Raw genomic sequence first — 27694 nt, forward strand, 5'->3', positions numbered from 1 at the left:
CTTCAGTTTGCTTTTGCAATGGCCTGGGAATGTGCACATGTTCACGTGCTGTCCTAGGGCAGAGCATTATGCAACTTGTCAGGCTGTTGTAACTCTTGCAGGTGTCTAAAAACCTACCAGGCAGATGTGACAGCTTGTCACCCAAGCTACCTTGGAGAAAGTTATGAAGATATGTTTCATATCTTCTCTAGTTATATTTCTGTTTTCTCTAGGCTGGAATAGTGTTGCTGCTCTGCCAGAGAAGAATATATTTTTATTTCCTTTTACATGGTCTCTATGATCTTAACTTAGGGCAGAAGTCATCAGGAAACCAGAACTTCAGCTGCATAGCAGATATTAATGGTTCCAAACCCCATTTTCGTTCTGAATCAGTACAGAAAAAAGAAATCAGAAATATTATCTGGAAAAAATTCCCAAATATTTTGATCTCAAGATATCAAAATAACCACATCTAAATGTACAACCTTCCTCATTTTAAATAATATCAGTGACACATAATACAGATGCATAATATATACCATATATGCCACATTATGTATCTAAAAGTTCAAACAAAATAAAATAATATATTTTGCCCTTCCAATTTTGAACAACTAAAAATCTTTCACTCAAAGCTTTTATCATAATTTTTTTATATTCATGAATCACTGTGGGAATATCTGTCCAGTGTATCTGAGCACTACCAGTTATTTCATTTAGTTATTTACTTTTTCAAAAGCATTATGAAGTTATAGAAATGAGGCATTGGCCAAAGCCATGGTGTCAAGCATGCAGTGATCACTTCCCTTGCCCACAGTTCTCTGACCATCAGTGCCAACCTGTCCCTCTGCCACTCTTCATGCCTCCCGTCCAAGGTGCCTGCAGTTCTGTGGAAACTTTCACCAGATTCATTTCACTTCTGATCATACTGCAATCTGAGTTCAAATTTTCTGAGGACAGAGACTGGAGTTCCTTCCCATCACAGCCTTTTGTAAAAGGCAAGCATAAAAGTTATGTGAGTTATTCTTCTAGCAGTTGAGAACACAGTGGCTACCATAATGAATTTCAATCTTTCAGCATTCTGAGCTGCCTGTTTCTTCTTCCTAAAAGTTATTATAATAAAATACCATCACTAACAGCAAAAGCTCTGTCATAGTTTTCTGCTCTGGCCCTGCAGTTATGATTAAACGCACGCACTCACTCTCTGTTACTCCAGGCACAAGTTAGCTTACGAAAATGAAGCTGCCTTCTCACTTATTCATGCATCACCACTAACAGCCAGACAACAGAAAACAAGGCTATGATCCTGGCATGACCATGGTGAAAAATTACCGAGCAGGCAGAATTACACCTGGATTGTTGGGAACGGGGCTGTACGCTGCCTGGCTGCAGGATGAGACTTCTCCAGAAGGCAGCTGCACAGCTACAGCATTTTGCACAGTACAGCTCCCTGACAGCTTTCACACGATGAGAAGTGCTTCTCTCCTTGCAAAAGCTGAGTTGTCGCTGGGAAGAGGTTTCCATGGAAAACCAGATACTTCTCAGCCTGACAACCCAATGCCTTCAATTCTGTTTTCACTTTATAGATTTTTGCTGGCTAACGTTGGGGAAAGCATGATACTCTAATTCAGGCATTGAAGGGGACTCCAGATATCACCTCAACTCCTAGTTCTGATACTGATTTCTTGGGTGACACTGGACAGGTCACATATCAGCCTCTTGCTCAATTCTCCCTTAATAAAAATGTGGCTAACAGTATCTACTTACCCCTCTTCCATTTTGCCTCTCCCATATTGCAAATATAAGTCCTCTGAGGTAGTAACTGTGTGCTAGTTTCTACTGAAAGCATAACAGCAGCTGCATATGGCCAGGCTGAAACTCCATCCAGCACAGTACTGCGTCTTCAGCAGCAGGGAGTAGCAGCTGTGCAGTATGGAGCACAACAGCGCAGCTGTATGGTGGCACTTTTTAATGGTGGTCCTCCAGCTTCCAGTGACTTGTGGCACATGACACATCTGAAGAAGTATCAGCTTTTATTTATGTTGTCTGGTATCTGCTAGTTTCATCTTGTGCCCAGTACAATCTGGGTGTCTGTGAACAGTATTTTCCTATACTGCCCTGATGATTTCCCAGTTTTAGAGAGTTCTATCTTCTCTAGAGTCTTTGGTACAAAGGACCCTAACTTCAGCTGTTGCCTTGAGGTATTTTGCTATTACAAACAATAACAATAGTAGTAAAAAAATCACAGTTATTACAACTACTTTCAACATCTTTAGTGGAAGTCTTTTTTTTTTTTTTTTTTTTTTTTTTGTGTATGTGTGTCTTAAAGACTACAGTGCCTTTCACATGACTCCAGGCAGCGGTCTGCCTCTAGTCTAACTGAAGAAGAATTTAACCTTGATGAGATTCCAGTGTATCCATGAGAGGCCAGAAAGTCCCGAGAAGTGCCATGGAAACAAGATTAGAGAACTAAGATAAGAGGAACTGTCCTGATGACTCAGTTGAGAAACTATCACCCAATCGTGAACTGTTAGTTACTAAAGTAAACCAATCCTGCATGAACACCTACTTTGAAAAAGGTTATAAAAAGGCTTGTTAGAACAATAAAGGTGCCTTTGTAGCCATTGTAGCCTTTTTGACCATTTTACACAATCTGATGTTTGTCGTGTCCGTCTCTACTGCGACAAATGGTGACCCCGACGTGACCGGGCGAAGTGATCATTTAAAGGTAACATATTCTGCAGCGGGGAGAGCTGCGGAGAAGTATAGTGGCAGCGGGAAGAGCTGCGGAGACGGAGCCCGGTGAAGCTGAGAGCAGAGGGAATCTGCTTGGTCTGGACCTGAACTTCGACACCTAAAAAGGTGAGCGACCAGGAATGGGACTGTAATTATGGGGCAGCAATTAACAAAAGGAGACGATTTTGTCTACCTGGAAAGCCCTATTAAAAAGAAAAGGTGTTAAAACCACAGAACAAAGCCTGAAAAAGATTTTGATATGGAGTAAGATGCAAGGCTTTGAAGTCACAACAGTAACTGCATTCAGTGTGAGTGCATGGCAAGCAGTAGGATTGAAAATATGGGATGACGTCTCTAAAGGACAAAAAGAGGCATGTGAGTTGGCAACCACATGGCGTCTATTAAGCGAGACCCTGAAGGAATGGAAAGCAGAATGTGAGGCAAATGATGAGCAAAAGAAAGATGAGAAACCAGAAAATGTTAGGAAGGGGAGAGATTGTGGCCAAGGGGCAAATGAAGTTGAAGCCTCAGCGTCGGCGACAGCAGGCAGGAAACCCCTCACGGGCAAAAGCAGATCACGCCCTCGCCCACCTCCTCCTCCTCCGCCATTAAATATTTTGCGGGGCGATGAGGGCCCCCCCCCCACCTAGCGGTGCAGCGGCGGCCCCTAGCGGCGCAGCAGCAGAAGGGGTGACTCCATCGCCCCCCCCCCCCCCCCCCTTCCCCGAGGAGGAAAATACAGTGACTCTGGCGAATAACACAGAGCCCAGAGCCGGAAAGTGAGAGCGAAAATGAAAGTGAGGGAGAAGAAGCTTTAACTGCTGCTATGCGAACTCTGCATATTACAGATAAACCCATAGTGATAAAAGCCCAGCCATGGACTCTCCCTCCATCCACAGTAACTATAGTCTCAAGATCCCCTGATCGATTCTGGGAGGGAGTTAGGAAGTATGCTGCCGAAGCTAGCAACTGGGATCTGGTTGAACGCCTCAGCCTGTACTCTTCAACCCCGGCATGTCCAAAGCCTGTAGATATAGCAGCAGAGGCTCCTGGTGCATTCCCTGTTTACAAAGCTGCTGCAGGCACAAACCAGCACAATGAGCACAATCCAATCAGCTGGAAAGTGGTGCAGGATTTGCAGAATAAAGCACAGAAATTTGGAATCAATTCTCCTGTGATGCAACTTATTCGAATAATCAGCACAGATCTGCTGTGTCCATATGACGTTACGCATCTTGCACAAGTGCTGTTTCAGCCCGTGCAATTAGAAGTGTTTCAATCTACTTGAAGGCAGCTGGCATGCGCAGCCGCACAGAATAATTTACGACTCCCACAGGATGACCCGAGGCTAGGCCTTGGAGAGGATGCTTTGCTTAGTGAAGGGCCATTTAGTAATCCTCAACTACAAGGCATTTTGACCCCCTATTATATTGGAACAGTCTCAACAGGTGGGACTCACCACATTGAAAAAGATGATGAAATTATGAGGTCTAAGTACTCTATTGGTTGGAAGATCTAGTAACACTTTGAATAGATTAATTGTGCATGTTAGAATTATTGATGCTGATTTTACTGGACAAATTTGTGCTATGATTTCTACTCCTTATCCACCTGTAACGACTCCAAAAGACACTCACATTGCTCAACTTGTACCTTTTTTGAGTTGTGTTCCAAAAACAAAGCAGCGCCTTTGTGGGGATAGCAACTTTAGATCGACCGGGGCGCTGATGGCTTTTTGGTCACAACTCATTGAGACACATCGTCTGTCCATGAAGTGCATCATCTACAATCGAGACAGTTCTCCTCCTTCTACTACAATCTGTGGACTCCTGAACACTGGAGAGGACGTAACTATTATGTCATATTGATTGGCCAATTAATTGTCCCACGGTGGCGGCAGACGCAGGGGTAGTGGGGCTGGGAGGATCCGCACGAGCAAGGACGGCAGCCACAGCAGTTCTGATTACCAATCTTGAGGGTCAACAAGGAGTCATCAAACCATAAGTGATGGCAGCTGCCCTCAATTTATGGGGGAGGGATTGCTTGTCACAATGGGGGGTGAGAATTACCACATATTTTTAACGGGGGCCACTGTGCTGCAGGGTGTTAGACAACCCACGCTTGTTTTAACTTGGTTAACGAATAACCCTGTGTGGGTGGATCAGTGGCCCCTACCAACTGACAAATTAAAGGCCCTGCAAGAATTGGTGGTAGAACAGCTAGCTGCTGGACACATTGAACCCTCTCAGAGCCCATGGAACACTCCAGTGTTTATGATAAAAAAGAAATCAGGAAAATGGCGATTTTTGCATGACCTGCGGCAAGTCAATGCTGTCATGGCTACGATAAGGGCTCTATAACCAGGCATGCCTTCACCTGCCATGATCCCTCAAGATTAGGAAATCATTGTCATGGACCTTAAGGACTGTTTTTTTACAATACCATTAGCCTCTCAAGACAAAGAAAAATTTGCATTCTCTGTGCCTTCTATCAATCATGCAGAACCCACAAAAAGATATCAATGGAGAGTTCTGCCGCAGGGCATGAAAAATTCACCAACAATTTGTCAATGGTTTGTGGCACAAGCTTTGTCACCTGTAAGGGAAAAATTCCCTACCAGTTATTGTTACCATTACATGGATGACATCCTGTTAGCATCACACAGCAAGGAGCAGTTGAATGACATGGAGAATTTAGCCAGAGATTCTTTACAACAATATAGATTAGTTATTGCCCCTGAAAAGGTGCAGAAAGTAGAACCCTGGAAATATCTCGGAATGACAGTTACAGGTAAGCAGGTAATGCCTCAATCTGTGAAACTTAACCTTGAAGTTAAAACCCTTAATGATGTACAGAAATGAATGGGATCCCTGAATTGGATTAGGCCCTATCTCGGACTGACCAATTCACAACTACAACCTTTATTGGAATTATTAAAAAATTCCATGATCCAACAGAACCCAGAATATTAACTGAGGAAGCATTAAGTATAATTCACATGGTGGAACGATCTATACAAGAGAAATTTGTTTCTCTAATAGATCTGTCTCAATTGGTACAACTCTTTGTACTAATTGACAGAACTGTGCCATTTGGTGCTTTAGTGCAGTGGAATTCTGAGTGGGACGACCCATTACATATTTTGGAATAGATGTTTCCATCATTCTGACCACGAAAAACTGCTCCTGGACTCTTTGAGCTTATTGCTGATGTAATCATAAAAGCCAGAAAACGATGTACAGAACTAACAGGGCGTGACCCAGCTACGATTGTTTTACCTGTTCAAAATTGGTATTTTGAATGGTGTCTGGTGAATAATTATGAGCTGCAAGCAGCCATGGCAGGCTTTCAGGGACAGATATCATATCACCTGCCATCACACCCACTGCTGAAATTTGCTCGAGAAGTACCATTTGGTCACAAAAATTTAAGCCAACCAGAACCAGTGAATGGCCTTACTGTTTTTACAGATGGCTCAGGAAAAACAGGTAAAGCAGCAGTAGTATGGTATGAAAACAACAACTGGAACAACAAAGTAGTATATCAAAATGGTTCTCCACAAGTAGTAGAGCTGCGTGCAATGGCTGTTGTTTTTTCTATTTTTTCCACTCCTGTAAATATTGTAACTGACTCAGCGTATGTAGCTAACTTAGTTTCTCGACTAGACAAAGTAGTTTTGACCATGTCAGACAATCAATTATTATTTGATGTACTTCTAGAACTCTGGAAAAGTATCCAAATACGGACAGAACCTTATTTTATCATGCACATCTGTAGTCATACTACTTTACCAGGATTTTATACAGAAGGTAATGCCAGAGCGGGTGCTCTTGTTTCTGCTATGACTCTGAGTACTGTTCCTAACATAAAGCAACAAGCTGTATTATCACATCAATTTTTTCACCAAGGATATCGAGCTTTACGACAGCAGTTCGGTTTGTCTCATACTGAAGCTTGTTCCATTGTAGCTACCTGCCCTGATTACCAAGGAACTCACACACCAGTGTATTTTGGTACTAATCCCAGAGGTATGCAGGCTTTACAGATTTGGCAAACTGATATTACTCATATAAATGAATTTGGCCGACAGAAATATGTTCATGTTTCTATTGATACTTATTCTCACGCCTTAGTAGCAACAGCACATAATGGAGAAACAGGAAAAGATGTAATTCGACATTTCCAAAAGGCTTTTTCTATGCTTGGGGTGCCACGCCAAATTAAAACGGACAATGGCCCAGCATATGTTTCACAGAAAGTTCAAACATTTTTTAATTTGTGGGGTGTTACTCATATTACAGGAATTCCCCATTCCCCGACAGGACAAGCAATTGTTGAGCATGCACATAGCACATTGAAGCGGCAGCTTCAAAAACAAAAAGGGGGAATGATTGGGGAACCACCACAGGCATGTTTGGATAAAGCAGTTTATGTTCTTAACTTTCTCCATTATGGGGATAATTCTTCTCTACCTCCTCTTTTTTCAGCATTTCTCTTCTCTTTTTTCAAAACAGGATTTGCAAAAGGGCGTCAAAGTGCATGTTAGGGATCTAATTACTGGCCAGTGGAGTGGACCATGTGAGCTATTAACCTGGGGCAGGAGTTATGCTTGTGTCTCTACAGATGCCAGCCCTCGCTGGGTTCCTGCTCAGTGTGTTCGGCCTGTGCTGGAACCTGCATCAGGGTGAAGGATAGGTAGTTCCACAACCCAAGCAGAATGTCTGGGTAACTTTGGCAAACATGACACATCAAGAAGCCTTGTGCCTCTCTACTGCGAACCCGGAAAATCCATTCTCCACGTGTTTGGTGGGATTGCCAGTAGACACATGGCCAATCTCACAAACCCTTCAGCCTTTCTCTCTTTGCAACTCTCCAAAAAATTGGGATGATGTATATAGTCACCTTCCACAGGTTACGCAAGAACCCCAAGAACTAGAGTTGCTAGGCTCTGTCATAATGGATGCTTGTGTGTTTTTTAATTATTCTTATAATACTTCTGCACGGAGAGGGCAAAATGTGAATGCAACTAATGCTGCTTATCATAACTCAACCGCTTGGTGCAATTATACCTCGACTAACATCTCAAGGTCTTCTGATGTTCCTCTTGTATTACCTCCCGGTGTGTTTTTAATCTGTGGAGATAGTGCCTGGGGAGGCGTTCCATCTAAACTGAATGGAGGCCCATATAGCCTTGGACGCCTCACGTTATTAACACCAAATGTGTCAATGATTCTGAATATGACTCGAAAACATAAGCGAGTCCAAAGGACTGTTCATCAGTTTAGCAGTTCTTGTCAAGATAACATTGAACTCTGGAATCCAGGCCAGATCATAGCAGCCTCCATATTGGCACCAGGAGTTGGCGTTGCAAATGCCCTAAGAACTCTAATAAGTTGGGATCCTGGCTTAGCAAACAAACTAATGCTACCTCTTTAGCTTTAAGTGGCCTTTTAACTGATGTTGATAGTGTTACTCATGCTACTTTACAGAACAGAGCTGCTATTGACTTTTTGCTTCTAGCGCAAGGACATGGATGTGAAGATTTTGATGGAATGTGTTGCATGAATTTGTCTGACCACTCAGAATCTATTTTCAAAAGCATACAGCAACTAAAGGATGGAGTCAAGCATTTAACAGAAGATGATGGATTAGATTGGTTAACAAGGATGTTTAAAGGTTGGGGACTTTCCGGATGGTTGATATCTCTAGTCAAAACTGTGGGGGTAGTGATCTTGATAATTGTGACCGTGCTTTTAATGTTGCCCTGTCTTGTCAGTCTTCTGCAAAGGGCCCTGCAGAAGATTGCTCTCGCAATATTTCTAGCACAAATACAAAAAGGGGGAATTGTCGGGGGAGGCAGCAGGTCTGCCTCTAGTCTAACTGAAGAAGAATTTAACCTTGACAAGATTCCAATGTATCCATGAGAGGCCAGAAAGTCCCGAGAAGTGCCATGGAAACAAGATTAGAGAACTAAGATAAGAGGAACTGTCCTGATGACTCAGTTGAGAAACTATCACCCAATCGTGAACTGTTAGTTACTAAAGTAAACCAATCCTGCATGAACACCTACTTTGAAGAAGGTTATAAAAAGGCTTGTTAGAACAATAAAGGTGCCTTTGTAGCCATTGTAGCCATTTTGACCATTTTACACAATCTGATGTTTGTCGTGTCCGTCTCTACTGTGACACTCCACTGCAATCACAATAAAAGCAATGGGCCCACAGCAAATACTTTGTGTGAGTTGCATTTTCTGTGGTCCTCAGGACATCAGGCCGTTTCCGGAAAGGGAAAATAAAAAGGCATGTTAGAAGGGTGGGGTGCCACATTTTGATTGTCCATGGCCAAAGGGTGAGCTGATATCACAGGAGAGATCTGTTTCAAGCACAGCTCTCCTGGCTGTTACATTCACAAGGTTTAGTTGTATTTGGTACAGGCCTCAAAAGTGAAAATGAAGTGCAAAGTATTTTTCAGCCTTTAAAAACATAGGAAGAAAGCAACTTCTACACTATGGAGGTTATTAAATGAGAACAGAGCAGAACTCTGTTCTTGCTACTTCTAACTACTTTAACAGCTATGGCTTAGATCATTAGGAAGTTAATACAGACACGAATACTGGAGCCACAGCCAATACTGCCAGAGCAATGCATGTATTCAGTGTATGCTGAAAGAAGAGGAGAAGGACTCAACATGAATTTAAGATTCAAGCTTGGCAGAAATCAGGAGAACTGTAGAGTTCTGCTCCCAAAATGGGACACAGAAAGAGAATAAAAAGGTGACAGGAGGGAAGAGGGGAAAAGGTACATATTCTGAATGCCGGAACATTTCTAAATTGGCGAGTATGAAATCTCATGAATAGAGTCAGGACTAGCTGAATCTATAAGGGTACAATGAAGCTGAGTTACCTTCTGCATGACTCGGAGTTAAAAATCTTTCATTAATGTCCTTTCCCTCTTCTTTCCTTCTCCTGATTTACTTTTCTTTATCCTTCAAACACCTGCTTAAGACACCCTTCCTTTCCGAAATGTGTGAGGCCACATCCTTAGCTGGTATAAATCTTCATGACTTCAATGAAATCAGTGTACTTATGCTGACTGATACCAGCTGAAAGTGTTGCACTTCATGTTAAGTCTTCCCTGAGTGACTGACCCTTTCTCTATGGCCTTCCCATTCCTGATATTGCACTGTTTCATACAAAATATGTGGCTGCTAAAATCTTTCACTTCTCTTGCCACGTCTCTCATGCACCTCTTCAGATCATGGTCAAGTTCAAGCTTTTCATCCTCATTATTGATGCCCTGTGCAATTCTTGCACTATCTATATCAATTCATTTTTCCTCCTGTTCTCACTCTTCTCTTCTACTGCCATGATGATTCTTATCTCTAAAAAATACTCTGTCTTCTCATGCAACTAATGCCCTGAGTTACCTCTGAAAATATATTTCAAGCACAAAAACTCTCAGCACTTTTCTCTATACAGTTTATAGAAATTTTACCATGAATCCAGTGTAAAATATGCACATGAAATCTTGGGTGTTGTCCTGGTTTAGATAGGATAGGGTTAAGTTTCCCCAGCAGTGGCGGGGAAGCTCTAGCCGGGTTATTCATATAACATACTGACATCACGTCCTGGCACCCAAGCACGGGAAGAATTGGTGAGCGCGTGCGTTTGTGCAGCCGTTCCTCTCACTGCTGTATCAGTAGATATCTTGCTCTGTTCATTGTTATTACTCTTATCGTTGTTATTATTATTGTTGTTTGTTGTGTTGCTGTTGCACTGTTGTATTAAACCTCTCCTTATCTCAGACCCGGGGCTTTGTATTTCACTCCCTTTGTGAGGGAGGGGCAGCAGCCACGTGGTCTCAGACCCCAGCAGGGACTAAACACCACAACTTTTGGTGCCCAATGTGGGGCACGAGAGGTCTGAAATAAGGACAAAAGGAGAATGTGTGTTAGGTGCAATTTTTCTGTTTTTATTTGTATTGTTTGATAAGAAAGGTTTGCAATGCTGGCTAATTTGCTTGCGTGGTGGGGCTGGATTAATCCTTATATCCACTGTGTGTTCCCAGTGCTGGTGTTTGTTATTGGTGGAAAATGTATCAGGGGTCTTGTTTTGCTGTACTGGCTACTGACTGCTTATAATATGCTTGTATCACTGCTTGTGGAGTTGAACCGGTACCTGTTTGCTGCCTGGGCTTTTGTTAGGGGTCTCACCCCCTCTATGGGTGAGCCAGGGGAAGAGATCCTCTCGGTTTTTGAGAGTTTCAGCTATCCCTGGGCAACCTGGCCACTGTGTTCGTGGCACAATGCTGTCTGAATGTCTGCCTGATCTTGTTTTGGGCCATGCAGTACTTCTCCAATAACAGCACCACCTGGAAACCTGCCCCGAGGGCAGATAGTTATAAATGGCAAGGTGTGTGGGAAAAGATGGGCAAGTGCCTGGTCACCCCCAATGCTTTGGGATTTCACTCCTGAACAAATGCAGAGTCCTGAGAAACTGATGGAGTGTTTGGAAAAGGTGTGTTGCCAATCTGACAAATCCCGCGACACACAAGTTGTTGCGATGTGCTGGGGGCTTGCCCATGCTTACCGTGTCATCTTTAACACTGTTCACTGCCCTCAAGGGGGAGAAAGGGCTGCAGGATCGGCTGCAGGATCAGAAAGTGAACCTACTGGTACAGCAGCTGGGCCAGGGGGACAGGCAGTGCCAGTACCAGTCGCCTCCACCAGCACAGCAGCTGGGCCAGAGGGACAAGCAGTACCAATGTCAGTCGCCCCAATACGGAAAACCAAATATACCAAGAAATCCCCTCGCAGTGTACATGGTGATGATGAACCAGGCCCATCACGAGAGCAGGAGGAAGAGCCCAAGGTAACCATCCGATCTCTATCCCTCAGTGAGTTGCGAGATATGCGGAAGGATTTCAGCCGCCTTCCAGGAGAGCAAATTTGCACCTGGCTGCTCCGATGCTGGGATAGTGGAGCTGCTGGTCTCGAATTGGAGGGGAGAGAGGCCAAGCAGGTGGGACCTTTAGCCAAGCAGGCTGGTATTGACAAGGCAATAGGAAAACAGGCTCAAACCCTCAGCCTCTGGAGGCGACTCCTGCTCGCTGTGAGGGAGAGGTACCCCTACAAGGATGATGTTCTATGTCAGTTAGACAAGTGGACCGACATGGAGAAAGGCATTCAGAACCTCAGGGAATTGGTTGTGTTTGACATGGTCTATGGTGATCTGAATGATGAGCGGTCACCAATGGATCCAGATCAGGCCCCTTGCACTCAGTTGATGTGGCAGAAGTTCCTGCAAAATGGACCAGAGGCACATTCCAAAGCATTAGCAGTAGCGTCCTGGTGGCGAGACACCCAGACTCAAACAGTGGATGAAGTGATTGGCCAGCTCTAGCAATATGAGGGAAATGTCCCTTCCTCCCAACATGCCTGGGTTTCAGTTGTAGAGGAACTGTCTCAGAGGCTCCAGAAAGTGGAAGAGGACATGTCCTATGTTCCACCTGCACAGGCCAATGTCTCAGCCATTAGAAACAGATGTTTCCCCACCCAAGAGAAGGGCAGTGGAAGATACACACCACGGGGCACCCTGTGGTTCTTCCTGCACAACCATGGGGAAAACATGACGAGGTGGCATGGACAGCCCACTTCTGCCCTAGCTGCACGAGTACAGCAGCTGAAAGGGAAGACCACCATGAAAGGGGAGTCTTCCAAGAGAGATGCAGCTCCAGTGTCCAGTCGGAAATCCCCCAGACAGAATAGATTGGCCAACATTATGCTTGACCCTCTTCAGGGGAACAGGAAGTCATTCTTGCAGGAGTCACTCTTAGATCAAGTGAGTGATGGTGAGCAGGATTAGAGGGGCCCTGCCTCCATCCAGGTGGAGGAAAGGGATAATTGGATTTACTGGAAGGTGTGGATCCGATGGCCTGGCACATCAGAACCACAACAATATAAAGCCTTGGTAGATACTGGCGCACAGTGCACACTGATGCCATCAAGCCACAGTGGGGTTGAATCCATCTGCATCTCCGGAGTGACAGGGGGATCCCAACAGCTGACCCTATTAGAAGCTGAAGTAAGCTTAACTGGGAAGGACTGGCATAAGCACCCCATTGTGACTGGCCCAGATGCCCCGTGCATCCTAGGTATAGATTACCTCAGGAGAGGGTACTTTAAAGACCCAAAAGGGTACCGGTGGGCCTTTGGTGTAGCAGCCCTGGAGGAGATTGAGCAATTGTCCACCTTACCCAGCCTCTCAGAGGATCCCTCGGTGGTGGGGTTGCTTAACGTTGAAGAGCAGCAAGTGCCAATTGCTACCAAGACGGTGCACTGGCGGCAGTACCGTACTAACCGAGATTCCCTGGTCCCCATCCATCAGCTGATCCGTCGACTAGAAAGCCAGAAGGTGATCAGCAAGACTCACTCACCTTTCAACAGCCCTATATGGCCAGTGAGAAAGCCTAATGGCGAATGGAGACTAACCGTGGACTACCGTGGCCTGAATGAAGTTACACCAGCGATGAGTGCTGCAGTGCCGGACATGCTAGAGCTCCAGTATGAGCTGGAGTCGAAGGCAGCCAAGTGGTACGCCACGACTGACATCGCTGACGCGTTCTTCTGCACTCCAATAGCACCAGAGTGCAGGCCACAGTTTGCGTTCACTTGGAGGGGTATCCAGTACACCTGGAATCGATTGCCCCAGGGGTGGAAACACAGCTCCACCATTTGCCATAGACTGGTCCATACTGCACTGGAGAAAGGTGGGGCTCCACAACACCCGCAGTACATTGATGATATCATTGTATGGGGGGACACAGCTGAGGAAGTCTTTGAGAAAGGAAAGAAGATAATTGAAATCCTCCTGAAGTCTGGTTTTGCCATCAAGCCACAGAAAGTTAAGGGGCCTGGAAGGGAGATTCAGTTCCTAGGAATAAAATGGCAAGATGGGCGTCGCCACATCCCAATGGAGGCGATAAACAAGATAACAGCCATGGCCCCACCAACCACTAAAAAGGAGACTCAGTCTTTCCTGGGTGCTGTGGGGTTCTGGAGGATGCACATCCCAAACTGCAGCCTGATTGTGAGCCCTCTCTACCATGTTAGCTGCAAGAAGAACGATTTTGAATGGGGCCCTGAGCAACAGCAAGCTTTTGAACAAATTAAGCAGGAGATTACCCAGGCAGTGGCCCTCGGGCCAGTCCGGGCAGGCCAGGAGATTAAGAACGTGCTCTAAAACGCAGCCGGGGAGAATGGCCCTACCTGGAGCCATTGGCAGAAAGCACATGAGGAATCCCGAGGCCGACCTCTAGGCTTTTGGAGCTGGGGATATAAAAGTTCTGAAGCTAACTATACACTGACTGAGAAGGAGATACTGGCAGCATATGAAGGAGTTTGAGCTGCCTCAGAAGTGGTCGGCACTGAAACACAGCTCCTCCTGGCTGGGATGGATGTTCAAAGGAAAGGTTCCCTCCACACATCATGCAACAGATGCCACGTGGAGTAAATGGGTTGCGTTGATAACACAATGGGCTTGAATAGGGAACCTCGACCCCCCAGGATTAGTGGAAGTGATCATAAACTGGCCAGAGAGCAAAGATTCTGGGATGTCACCACAACAGGAGGTGAAATGTGCTGAGGAGGCCCCACCATATAACGAGCTGCCAGAGGAGGAGAAGCGATATGCCCTGTTCACTGATGGGTCTTGTTGCATTGTGGGAAAACATCGACGATAGAAGGCTGCGGTGTGGTATCCCACACAACGAACCGCTGAAGCTGTTGAGGGTCAAGGTGAATCAAGCCAGAGGTGAAAGCTACCCAATTGGCTTTGGAGATTGCTGAGCGAGAAAAGTGGCCGAGGCTCTATCTCTACACTGACACGTGGGTGGTGGCAAGTGCCCTGTGGATGTGGTTGCAGCAATGGAAACAGAACATCTGTCAACGCAAGGGCAGACCCGTCTGGGCCGCCAAAGTATGGCAGGATATTGCAGCCTGGGTGGAGAACCTCTTTGTGAAGGTGCGCCATGTGGACGCCCATATACCCAAGAGTCGGGCCACTGATGAACATCAACACAACCAGCAGGTGGACCAGGCTGCTAAGATCGAAGTGGCTCAGGTGGACTTGGACTGGCAGCATAAAGGTGAACTGTTCATAGCCCGGTGGGCCCATGAGACCTCGGGCCACCAAGGCAGAGATGCAACATACAGGTGGGCTCGAGATCGAGGGGTGGACCTCACCATTGACACCATCGCGGAGATCATCAACGAATGTAAGACGTGTGCTGCGATCAAACAAGCCAAACGGGTGAAGCCCCAGCGGAATGAAGATCGATGGATGAAATATAAATATGGAGAGGCCTGACAGATCGACTACATCACACTGCCACAGACCCGCCAAGGCAAGCGCCACCTGCTCACAATGGTGGAAGCAACCACTGGATGGCTCAAAACTTATCCAGTGTTCCACGCCACCGCCCGGAATACCATCCTGGGCCTTGAAGACCGAGTCCTGTGGCGACACGGCACCCCAGAGAGGATTGAGTCGGACAATGGGACTCACTTCCGAAATAACCTCATAGATGTCTGGGCAGAAGAACACGGCATTGAGTGGGTCTACCACATCCCCTACCACACACCAGCCTCTGGGAAAATCGAGCGCTACAATGGACTGTTAAAAACTACATTGAGAGCAATGGGAGGTGGAACCTTCAAACACTGGGACACACATCTGAAAAAGGCCACTTGGTTAGTCAACACAAGAGGATCTGCCAATCGAGCTGGCCCGGCTTAGTCAAAACTTCCATGTGCTGTAGACGGGGATAAAGTCCCTGTGGTCCCCCGCATGAGGGATGTGCTGAGAAAAATGGTCTGGGTTAGTCCTGCACCAGGCAAAGGCAAACCCATCCACGGGATTGCTTTTGCTCAAGGATGTGGGTGCACCTGGTGAGTGACGCAGAAGAATGGAGAAGTCCGATGCGTACCACAAGGGGACTTGATAGTGGGTGAAAAGACACCATGAATTATACTGTGCTTTTGTTAATTTTTCTTTGTTATTGCTCATTGCTAAATGGCACCTGGACGTGACGCAGATGGTATAGAATAAAGGGGTGGATTATGTCCTGGTTCAGCTAGGATAGGGTTAAGTTTCCCCAGCAGTGGGGGGGAAGCTCTAGCCGGGTTATTCATATACCATGCTGACGTCGCGTCCTGGTGCCTAAGTGCGGGAAGAATCGGCGAGGAAGTGGGAAGAATCAGTGAGTGTGTGCGTTTGTGCAGCCACTCCTCTCACTGCTGTATCGGTACATACCTTGCTGTATTCATTTTTAGTACTGTTATTGTTGTTGTTTGTTGTGTTGCTGTTGCACTGTTGCACTGTTGTATTAAACCTCTCCTTATCTCAACCCCGGGGCTTTGTATTTCACTCCCTTTGTGGGGACGGGCAGCGGCCGCGTGGTCTCAGACCCCTGCAGGGACTAATCCACCACAGGCGTGCACTGTAACACAGATCTGCCTTTCCCCAGAAACACAGTATGACATTTTCTCATATGCCTGTACCGTAGAGGATACATTTTGTTCAACAGAACTGAATACCTTAACCTCTACTGTGCATTTCTTTACCAGGTGTGCACACACATAACAGATGTATGCATTATATGCGTATGCACACATGCACATGCGTATACACTTATACATGCACATATATACATGCATAAATATATACTGATATGACTGTATATATACAGGCAGGTATAGGAAAAGGCAGTCTCTGCTGTGAAGAACGTATTTTTTACATGTGGAAAAGTCAAGTTTCAGGGAAAAATGCCTCTCATGCAAGTTCAATTTTTTTATTGGATATCTCATTTCCATCAAGTACGTTGCTGTTTCCCAACAGTCATTAGCCCTTCTTAGTGGACTCAAAAGTGGATTCAAAAGGCACAGTCATACACAAAAGTTATCAAGAGCATGAAGTACACAGAATTGGATTGAGAAAGGTTGGGGTAAAGAGCTAAATCTGTGATTTATCTTCATAAGGAAAGATGAAAGAATGAAATCAATCAAAAGAAGAGAGTATATTGGTTTCTGCGCATCTTCTCCTCTCCTCCAAGGAGCTTGTTAGAAAAATGAAGAGGACAGTGAGAAGCCCAGAAACTACAGCAAAGCTAGCAAATCTGTCATTAAAGTTTGCAGCACTTTCATCTGCAGAATTTCAGGCAAATGGATTCTCAGCAGCTGAGCACAACAGAGTAAGTGTAGAAAAAAACCTTTCACTTTGGAACAAAACTTTTTGAGGTTTTCTGTGACAATGGCAAGGCTTTGTGAGCCCATGACAACAGGGCTCCTGTGTTGCCAGCAACTTAAGAAGAATGCGAAGATGTTACGATCTGGACATCCACAGAGGTTTTTGTTTGTTTTATACCTGGCGGGAAAGAATATGTTCAACCCATTGCCAGGAAAAGTGCTCTAGCATGGAGTCTGGGGAAGAATGAGCCTGACCACTGAAATTGTTGTGAAATTGTAAGCTAGACCAGAAGAGAAGCCCATACAAGCTTCAGGTGCTGCTGAGCCTGTCTTTCCTCACCTCAGTTTTTATGTCACTGTTTATAGCATAAAATGTCCCAGCAGTAAAAACTGACATCTAATTAACAGCCATAGGAGACTTGACATGAACCCTTTTTCTGGTGATAGGTATTCTCCCCTAACCAGGCTGCAGGAGGTCAGCGAGATGTACTCATTGCTCTGATTACACACCTCACCTTTTTATTCACACCAATGGCAGCTTAAAGATTGCGTGCCCCAATACTGCTTTCTGCTCATCGTGGTCTCCTTTTTAATTTTTAATTTATTCAATATAAAACCCCACAGTCTTATAAAATTGAAAACTTCTTGCTCTGAAAGCAGCAAAACGTTCTTGTGAACAAAGTCAATTCAAATCCACTACTTCTAATATTCAGGTATTGGTCTGAGGGAAAAGATATTTTTAAATGATTGCGCTCAGAGTTTCAGGAACATACAATTATTAAAACCATGGCTTGAATTTGTGCTCTGCAGGAATACGTGATCACTGAACAAAAAATGCTTTCTTTTTTGTTGCCAAAGATAATGCAATAAAACTGTCTTGGAGGAGCGTGCGAACAGCATCAAAGTAACTGTCCATGCACGGTGACTCTGCCTGTTGTCGCTGTATCAATTTTATAAAGGGGATAAGGTCCTGATATGCACAATTTTGTTGGCACAAACCCAACTGTGAAATGCACCTCAGTAATGGGGAGCTGAGCAGCAGCCTGCAATCAGAGTAATCAGTAATTCAACTCTTATGCAATGCCTTTCATTAGTAGCACTTTACAAAGGAAAGGAGAGACCATACGCAGGAGACACTGAGGCACATGGTGATGGAGTGACATTTCCAAGGTCACCGGGGGGGCGAGTGGTGATCTATGAACAGGTGCCAGTACTTGTGAGACCCAGAGCACTGCTCCTAGATACTGAGAGACACTGTCCTGTTTAGTAGCCTAGTGCCTAAACTGTCACTGCCAGTAATCATTTAGAAATTCCCGCTCAGCTAGTCTTTTGAGCAGCTGTCAGCTTACTGGGTCCACTGATGGCTGAATTTTTCTCACCACATCCCTGAATGCTATGTTCTGCCATGCCACAGATTTACTTTGGGTACGTCCCTTGGGATTCCAGGCATATCTATTCACTTTCCTCTTGACGTTCAGGCAGCTTCTCATTTCAGTTGTAAACTTTTAAGCTGCCTCCGTTAACTGAACAAACTTAACTTAGATTCACACCATGGTAACAGAGGTTAGCAGTTGGCTAACTCAGCTTTTGCTCTATAAAATGAGGATAACACCACTGCTTCACTACACTTCATCAGGTATCAGTAATCAGTGTTTGAAGTTGTTGGAATAGTAAATTAGAGACAGAGGGTAAGTGCTTTCTAATATTTCAGAGACTGTTCATGGAAACTGTGCACAGCTTCCTACTTCATATCCTTTTTGGCAGTTATCATATATAAACAGCAACATATTAAACCTTTTTTATTTAAAAGGAACAAATCTTCCAAATCGATGGACACACCAGGATTGTTTGTAAGCAAGAAATCAGCAGGCATGCATCATAAGTACTTTCTCTGAGCATCAGAGAAGTCCTAGAAGTGGTGGCAGAAAAACCCCTAAGATGTACAAAGTAAAAAGGATTGGTTTTCTGGTGATGAATTAAAAAAACCCAAACAAACAAAATAGAAAAAAACAGCGCCATATTTACTAGAAAAGGGCTGTAGTCACCCACTTAATGTGAAAGAGGTTGCCAAGTTATTGTACATGATGTTGAAATCCAACTATGCTGACATTATTTTCCCCCTTTGTTGGGTTCAGTTCTGTTAAAAAATAAACAAGCTCTGCACTTCCCTTTGGCTATGTGGCTTTACCAGCCTATGCAAATTTTCAGGATGAAAAATCAGGAATCATATCTTCAGTAGACAGAGAATGCAGTAAGATGCTGCTACCTGCCTAGCACTTCTTGCCAATGCTATTAACGGCACTTACCATACTGACAATTAGTTTATGTAAACAGCTCACCATATCCTTTTAATTATGGGCTTCCAGACAGGTTAGAGCTCACAAACACTACAGCTAAGAATTATTTATGCATCAGGGGTATCAGATGGCAAGATGACACAGTAAACATTTGTTCACATGTTATGAATAAGCACAATTTAGTCCTGTATTGAGAAATATGATAGAGCTCTGATACCAAACACCAATCTGACATTTTGCATCTTGAGCCTACAGAATGCTTCTTCCTGATATGACAAAACAGTGGCTGCACTAGAAGCCTCATGCTTTAGTGATGAGCTCAAGAGTCTTGGGATCTGTTCCTCATTCTAACGTTGATGAGCTGTGCAATCACAGATGGGTCACCTCTTTGTTGAGCTTCAGCCTCTCTAAGTAGGGCATGATTCTGCACTCAGGCTAAATAGCAGATGTGCCTATAAGAAGAAAAGAACAACCTGGAGAACAGAATGGAAAATTTTATCCTGACACAGTGTTGCAAGTTATTTTGTCAGCAAGAGATGGAGCACTGCAAATACCTAATAAATGTGCAGAGAACTGCTCTTAAATTTAAACACAACCCTTCTTTCTCTATGTCCTTCTCTGTCTTTTAACCCTTACTCTAGAGACATTGGATTTACAGGGCAAAGTGGTTGAGAAAATGTGTCTACTCCTAAACTCAACTTGAAATCATATATAGTATTGACTCAGTTTTGCCAGTATGTAATAACCGTGCCCAATACTACAGAGTCAAGATTGGCACAAAGATAAAATTATGAAGCTGTCACTCACACAGTACCTTGAGGTCCAAGGCTGAAGAGTACGGTATGTCTCATGGATTGCTAGTAAGCATTAGTTACTGTTTACTTTCTTAGTTTACAGCTGTTTACTACATGTATGACACATTTTGCTAGCATGACAATGAAGTGGTTAATATTCTTGATGGAGAAACCGGTAAAACTTGGAAAAAAGCAATAAAAAGCACCCATTCTTCATTTTTTTGCAGATCAGTCTGCGTGAATAGTTCCAAAGGTTTTAGGATGTTTAAATAAAGTCCATCCCAGCAGTGACATTCCTTTGAGTACAAATGTAGTGAAGATAGGGTAGAATGTCTTTGCGTTAAGAATCATGGGGAAGGCCAACAGGGCAGATGTTGTAGTAGGAGTCTACTATAGGCCATAGAACCAAGACAGAGAGGTGAATGAAATATTCTACAGGCATTTAGGAGAAATCTCACGATTTCTTGCCCCTGTTCTTGTGGGAGACTTTAACTTCCCAGACATCTGCTGGAAATACAACACAGCAGAGCGGGACCAGTCCTGGAGATTCCTGGAATGTGTGGGAGACAACTTCCTGATGCAGCTGGTGAGAGAACCAACCAGAGAAAGTGCCCTGCTGGACCTCCTCTTTGTGAACAGAGAAGGACTGGTGGATGATGTGGCAGTTGGAGGACGACTAGGGCACAGTGATCATGAAATAATAGAGTTCTCTATTCTTACAGAGGCCAGGAGAGGGCTAAGCAGAACTGACATCCTGGACTTCCAAAGGGCTGACTTTGTCTTGTTTAGGCACCTGCTTGAAAGAATCCCTTGGGAGACAATCCTGAAGGGTATAGGGGTCCAGGAAGGCTGGGGGCTCTTTAAGAAGGAAGTCTTAATGGCTCAAGAGCAGGTGGTCCCCAGGTGCTGTAAGAGAAGCCCGTGACAGAGGAGACCACCCTGGCTGAACAGAGAGCTTTGGCTGGAACTCAGGGAGAAAAGGAAAGTTTACAGCCTTTGGAAGAATGGGCTAGCCACTCACAGTGATTACAAAGATGCTGTGAGGCTATGCAGGGCAGAAATCAGGAGGTCTAAAGCCCAGCTGGAAATTACCCTGGCTTCAGCAATCAAGGATAACAAGAAATGTTTCTATAAGTATGTCAACAGCAAAAGAAAGACCAGGGAGAGTATCCATCCCCTGCTAGATGCAGGAGGAAACATGGTAACAAGTGATGAGAAGGCTGAGGTCCTTAATGCCTTCTTTGCTTCAGTCTTTAATAACAAGACTAGTTGTACTGAGGGAATCCAGCCTCCTCAGCCAGAGGACAGGGACTGGGAGAACGAGCCCCCCGCAATCCAGGAGGAGACAGTCAGTGACCTACTGCATCACGTAGACACACACAAGTCTATGGGACCAGACGGGATACACCCGAGGGTGCTGAAGGAGCTGGCTGGGGTGCTTGCCAAGCTGCTTTCCATCATTTACCAGCAGTCCTGGCTGACCGGGGAGGTCACGACAGATTGGAAATTGGCCAATGTGACGCCCATTTATAAGAAGGGTCAGAAGGATGATCCGGGAAATTACAGGCCTGTCAGCTTGACGTCGGTGCCCGGGAAGCTGATGGAGCAGCTCATCCAGAGTACCATCACACAACACATGCGGGACAACCAGATGATCAGGCCCAGTCAGCATGGGTTTATGAAAGGCAGGTCCTGCTTGACCAACCCGATCTCCTTCTACAACAGGGCGACCTGCTTATTGGATGAGGGAAAGGCTGTGGATGTTGTCTACCTTGACTTTAGTAAGGCCTTTGACACCATTTCCCACAGCATTCTCCTGGTGAAACTGGCTGCTTGAGGCTTGGATGGGCACACACTTCACTGGGTAACAGAACTGGCTGGATGGCCGGGCCCAGAGAGTTGTGGTGAATGGAGTTAAATCCAGTTGGTGGCTGGTCACAAGTGGTGTCCCCCAGGGCTCGGTTTTGGGGCCACTCCTGTTTAACATCTTTATTGATGATTTAGACGAGGGGATCAAGTGCACCCTCAGTAAGTTTGCAGACAACATCAAGTTGGGTGGGAGTGTTGATGTGCTCGAGGGTAGGGAGGCTCTGCAGAGAGATCTGGACAGGCTGGAGCGATGGGCTAAGGCCAACTGTATGAGCTTCAATAAGGCCAAATGCCGGGTGCTGCACTTGGGCCACAACAACCCCCAGCAGCGCTACAGGCTTGGGGAGGAGTGGCTGGAGAGCTGCCAGTCAGAGAAGGACCTGGGGGTGTTGATTGACAGCCGGCTGAACATGAGCCAGCAGTGTGCCCAGGTGGCCAAGAAGGCCAGTGGCATCCTGGCTTGTATCAGAAATAGCGTGGCCAGCAGGGACAGGGAAGTGATCTTGCCCCTGTACTTGGCACTGGTGAGGTTGCACCTTGATTACTGTGTTCAGTTTTGGGCCCCTCACTCCAAAAAGGACATTGAATTACTCGAGCGTGTCCAGAGAAGGGCAACGAAGCTGGTGAAGGGTCTGGAGCACATGTCGTACGAGGAGCGGCTGAGGGAACTGGGGTTGTTTAGTCTGGAGAAGAGGAGGCTGAGGGGAGACCTCATTGCCCTCTACAACTACCTGAAAGAAGGTTGCAGAGAGATGGGTATGAGCCTCTTTAACCAAGCAATAAGTGATAGGAGAAGAGGTAATGGCCTCAAGTTGCGCCAGGGAAGGTTTACACTGGATATTAGGAAGTATTTCTTTACAGAATGGGTTGTTGGGCGTTGGAATGGGCTGCCCAGGGAAGTGGTGGAGTCCCCATCCCTGGAGGTGTTTAAGAGGTGGGATGACATAGCGCTTAGGGATATGGTGTAGTTGGGAACTGTCAATGTTAGGTTAATGGTTGGACTAGATGATCTTCCAGGTCCTTTCCAACCTAGATGATTCTGTGATTCCTCTTTTTTCCCTGATTATTGGCTTAGCACTGACTGATTCCTGTTGTTCTGAAGAACCTCAGAGCAAAGAGGAAGAAGGCTTCTTTGACTGAGTAAAGGAATAAAAACAAGTGTTATGAAAATTAACTTAACCTCCTTCTTCCTCTCTGTTGTTTCATCATGTAGTTAACGCAGGTCTGGCTTTAATTGAGACAAACAGATGAAAAACGTGAGTCCAGTAGTACACAGAGAGTGCAGAATTTTATTACACAGCCCTGAGCCAGTGTGACTTTAAAGTGTTACAAAAGAGTTGAAGTCTAAAAGCAAAGAGGTGAGAGACTAGCAGAAGATGCCAGTTTCATTAAGTAGATATGTTGATGGTAATGGGAAGAAAGGACAAGATTTGCTGTCCACTGAAACACAACTCCCGTAATGTATTCTGCACATCATATCATTCAAGCCCCTAATATTTCATTCATTGATTTTAATGTCAAATGAAAAGGCGCTTGTTCCAAGTGGCATTTAGTGAGACAGATGGGGAGAGACCCAGACTTCATTACTGGGAGTTTGCTCCCTGGGTAAGGTTGACATTATATGGGTAAAAAGCAAAAAGAGTGTAAAAATCTACCAGTAATGTTTAGAAAAGTCTCTTTGGTTCTCTTCCTAGAAGCTGAAGGGCTTTTCACCTGGTCAGACTGCAGCCTGCCTTACGTGTCATCTGCATCTGTCAAAAAGCGTTGCTCAAACTTCTCACACAGGTACTTTGAGATAAGCTCTGTTAACGCAGGATTAAACTTTTGTGTTGACTGTTCTTTTCTGCTATAGAAAGAGAGAATATCAGAAGAGAAGTCTATAAACAAACTTTCTAGTATACAGTTTTAAGGAAGTATTCTGCATTGTGCTTACAAAACAGAGAGGACATACATATATGTATTCAACTGAGACTGTTCTCTTTAGCCTCAGTAGCAAGTATCATCAGAGAAATCTTGGAAGTTTGTTTACTGACACTCAATAGATATAAGTGGTTGCACCAACTGAGAGGCAAAGAAGAGCTCAGAGTTCCTTTTAGCCACAGAAATAAATGTACGGAAAAGCCAATCACTGGAAAGAAGGAAACACACATCTGTATGGGAATTCAAAAAGCACCCCAAAACAACCTGCCTGTTCTGAAATCCACCTAGTAGAGGCTAAGAGAATACTGAAACAGTGTGAGAAAAAGCACTCCAAACCTTGCTATTTTTGGAAAGAACTAAAGGAGGAAAATAAAAAAAGTAAAAGAAGTTTCTGTAAGAACCTTCTCTCTTAGAGAAGTGTACTCTTTAGTGAATGACTGGGTTACGATCATTCCTCCTTCTTTTCCCTTCCTTTGTCACTAATTTTGCCTCATTAATTTTGCATTCCTGGTGCACAGCAGCATGGTCTCACCGAGAAGCTGCCTACAGCCAGATGTTACAGATACGTTTTTAAGCAATAGGAGAAGATGGTTCAAACCCTTACAGGCTAAAGAAGAACATGCAAACAGGCCCTCCCTTTTCTGGCCATGTGCTCCTTCGCCTACATTAGTATGTAAAGTGTAGCACCCTACAAACTCTCCTTCCTACTCCTCCCCTGTAAAGAGGTCAATTTGTTTGGACCTTCTGAAAGGTTAGGTGCAGGAGACTCAAGATGCCAAATGGATTTAGGGTGAAAATAGCTGCAGTTGTCTGGCTTGATCAAAATGGCAGCATCTGTAGGCAGACACAGCAGCAAAACTTGAAGTGCATGTGTGTTGTGGTTAAAACCAAGGTGCCTATCAGCAGCTTGGAAAAACTTTTGCGAATTGCTTTGTTAGTCACATGTATAAACTCCACCTAGATTTAAATTCAAACAACACTGTCCCTTCGTTAATCTGGCCCTAATTTAACTGCTTTTTTTTTAGTGATTTTCATAGCAAGGTTTAGGGTGCAAGCTTTCCTTCAAAAGTACTAAAGAGAAGAATAAAAATGATCAGTTCAAATACTGAAAATGTCTAGGTAAGATAAACCACATTTCCACAATAAAACAAGAGAGAGGCATGAAAGTATTAAGAATTCTGAGGACATCAAAATACTGTAAGCCAGCTGTGCAACCACTGCAGGAAAGCATGCAAAGGGCAGGAAGTTATGGTATCAGTTAATCCCCTTAACCTCTATTAATGTATGAAGTGTAAGCAACATTTCTTTTATGAAGCAGTAAAACGCTGTTACGAATTTTGAATCTATCTTGCATCTCAATGAATTCTGTAATCAAAAGGCTAAGAACAGCAAGTCAAATATGAGTAAATTTCCCTTTACTTATTTTCCTCTTCACCTGTCTAGGGACAAGATGGAAAACAGTGTAAAAACTGAAAGCTGTAAAATGGACTTGGCTAACTTACTCCTTCATAACCACAGAGGTTAGATGACACACTGTACTTGCTCTTAAAAAGGGAACAAGTATATGAGATAAATAAGATAATTATCTGCAATCTATCTGTACGATAAGCCTATTCTGCATTTAAAAAGGCATTACAAAACAAAGAGCTTCACTCTCTGTCTTCCTTGGACAGAAAAAAAGAGAAATCCCTAATCCACCAGATTATCACAAAACAGACCCTTTATCGGCTTGTAGTTCCACACAGAGGAAACTGATGTCACCTTTTTGTCAGACATGCTGCAGATACTATTAAGCACTGTAATAAAAACAAATTACTACAGAAACACATTTAATACTTTAGCAAATTACAAATGGATTGATTGTCTTTCAAGTACTGAAAAATAGCAACAAATTAATACACATTTGCAGATTGGAAAGGCAGTAAATCAAAAAAAGGGTGATGCAGATGACAATTTCGGCTGTGTATTAGGAAGATCAGTAAGACCCAGTTAAATCTAGTGATGAAATCTTGCTTCCATTGGATTTAACACTGTGAGAATTAATTCAGACCTCAGTCACATATATGGTGTAGAAGCAAGCACACTAATTTTAGAAATTATCACCCCATTGCAGGAGTTACTGCCTCCCTAGTTCACCTCAGTGTACAGCCATCTGGATTAGCTGCAACCCTCTTCACTGGCCCTCTATAGTGGCTGAATGGAAAGTGAGATGAGTCCCCATAAAATCTGTTAATGCGCTCATGGAAAAGTAATGAAGTTATGATGTCAATAATTTCTTAAATCACTCCAAGCAAAATTGTCAGGACATCAGTTTATGCCTCCAAAAGCATCCAGTAAATGGGACATTTACAGTTAATCTGTTCTAATCTCTAGAAAAGGTAAATCCTTTGTTAGCATTGAGGACAGATTCTATAACCTGGTAGATTTATGAAAGTCTCCCTTCAGTATCTCACTTTAGCTTCCACCTCTGCCCTTTTAAAAGGCGAAACTGATCTTTCTCTAGGATTCTTTCCTGGAGGTGCACAAATATTGTACTCACTCATAAAATCCAACTGTGTAGTCCCAAAAAGACAGACCTGCCTAGGATTTACTCTTCACAAAGGAAAGATAATGTAGTGGCTCCAAATAACTCTTGTGAAATAATCTGTGCACAGATTTTTTTTCAAATGCAACCTCATTAACTCTTATTTTAGTTCATCCAGTTTCAGTCTCCTTCTATTACAGTGGTTTAAGCATCGCCCTGGGGCATTTCTTTACTCCTCACTTCATTAGCACTACTTTTAGCCTGGACCTACACTTGTTCCCTATGCCCTAAGGTTTTTCAGAAATTAACTTCTTTTTCACAAGATTGTTTTATTTCTAGTTTGTACAATTTTCTCTCTGTGTTCAATGCTGTAAAATATAGATTGTCAACAGTGCTTTGTAAACTGGCATAAGAAATGTAGGAATAATTTTCAATAGTACATACAGACTCAAAACAAAACAAAAAAAAGAACACAACATCCTCTATACAACATGTGAAATGCAGTTTCTTTCCTTTTAGAATAAGATGTGACCTTCTGACTGAATTTAAAGCTCTTACTCTGTCACTTAGGCTCAGCCCATTAATTGAATGAGGAAACAAACTCCAAGGCATACATCAAATTCTGGGACAGCCTTCCATTTGTTATCACCACATGAAGAGGAATACAGCTCCTGCCTTTCTATGAAAGGAAAATAATTTCCCATTTAAGCTTATAAGATCAACGTTGCAAGAAGAGAAATGTCTGAGTATGCATGCACTGAAGGAAATGAAGATTTATGTAAGATGTGATTTAAGACACAAAGGCATTAAAACCAGATAATTATCTGTTTTGGAGGTGGAGAAAAGATCTTCTATATATCATTATCAGATTCTGATCAGCTCTAGAAACTGAAAAGTACTAATGTTATTTCATTTCATGACAGATGGGAAGGTTCACCCTTCAGAAGGACTGAATGAGGGCTGACTCAACAGCAGTCATAAATTATTAACTAATTTGAAGGATGTTTGCCCTCCTCTTTTTCTGCAAGTCCTCTAAGATAATTCTGTAGCTAATGCAAGGACAGATCTGAGGGATTAATTATCAAGCAAGTATGACAGGATTAGTAAATGCTCTATGACAAGACAATGCTGGGCTTCTCTCACTGAACCACTACATGAATTATTTGTGGTCAGGATTAAAGTATTTAATTAAATTATCTTTGTGTAGACAAAACATTAAAATTATTTTTTTAAATTGCTGCAAGAGAGGAAAAAAACTTCCCTTTGTTTACTTCTTACAATCGATTATTGAGTCTGTTGTTCAAAAACCAAAATGATCAAAACCAGCAGTAACT

General features: G+C 43.9%; 1 protein-coding gene and 1 long non-coding RNA gene across 7 annotated transcripts in view; one reads left to right on the top strand and one right to left on the bottom strand.

Moving 5' to 3' along the window:
- Positions 1–27694, bottom strand: part of LARGE1 (LARGE xylosyl- and glucuronyltransferase 1) — a 354153-nt gene that overhangs the window by 101376 nt on the left and 225083 nt on the right. The window lies entirely within an intron of this gene.
- Positions 2288–27255, top strand: LOC141924266 (uncharacterized). Its single transcript, XR_012623514.1, has 3 exons — positions 2288–2841; positions 23611–23701; positions 26931–27255. It is a non-coding gene; the product is annotated as an uncharacterized LOC141924266 (long non-coding RNA).

Source organism: Strix aluco, chromosome 5 (genome assembly GCF_031877795.1).
Source record: "Strix aluco isolate bStrAlu1 chromosome 5, bStrAlu1.hap1, whole genome shotgun sequence".
Taxonomy (NCBI): Eukaryota; Metazoa; Chordata; class Aves; order Strigiformes; family Strigidae; genus Strix; species Strix aluco.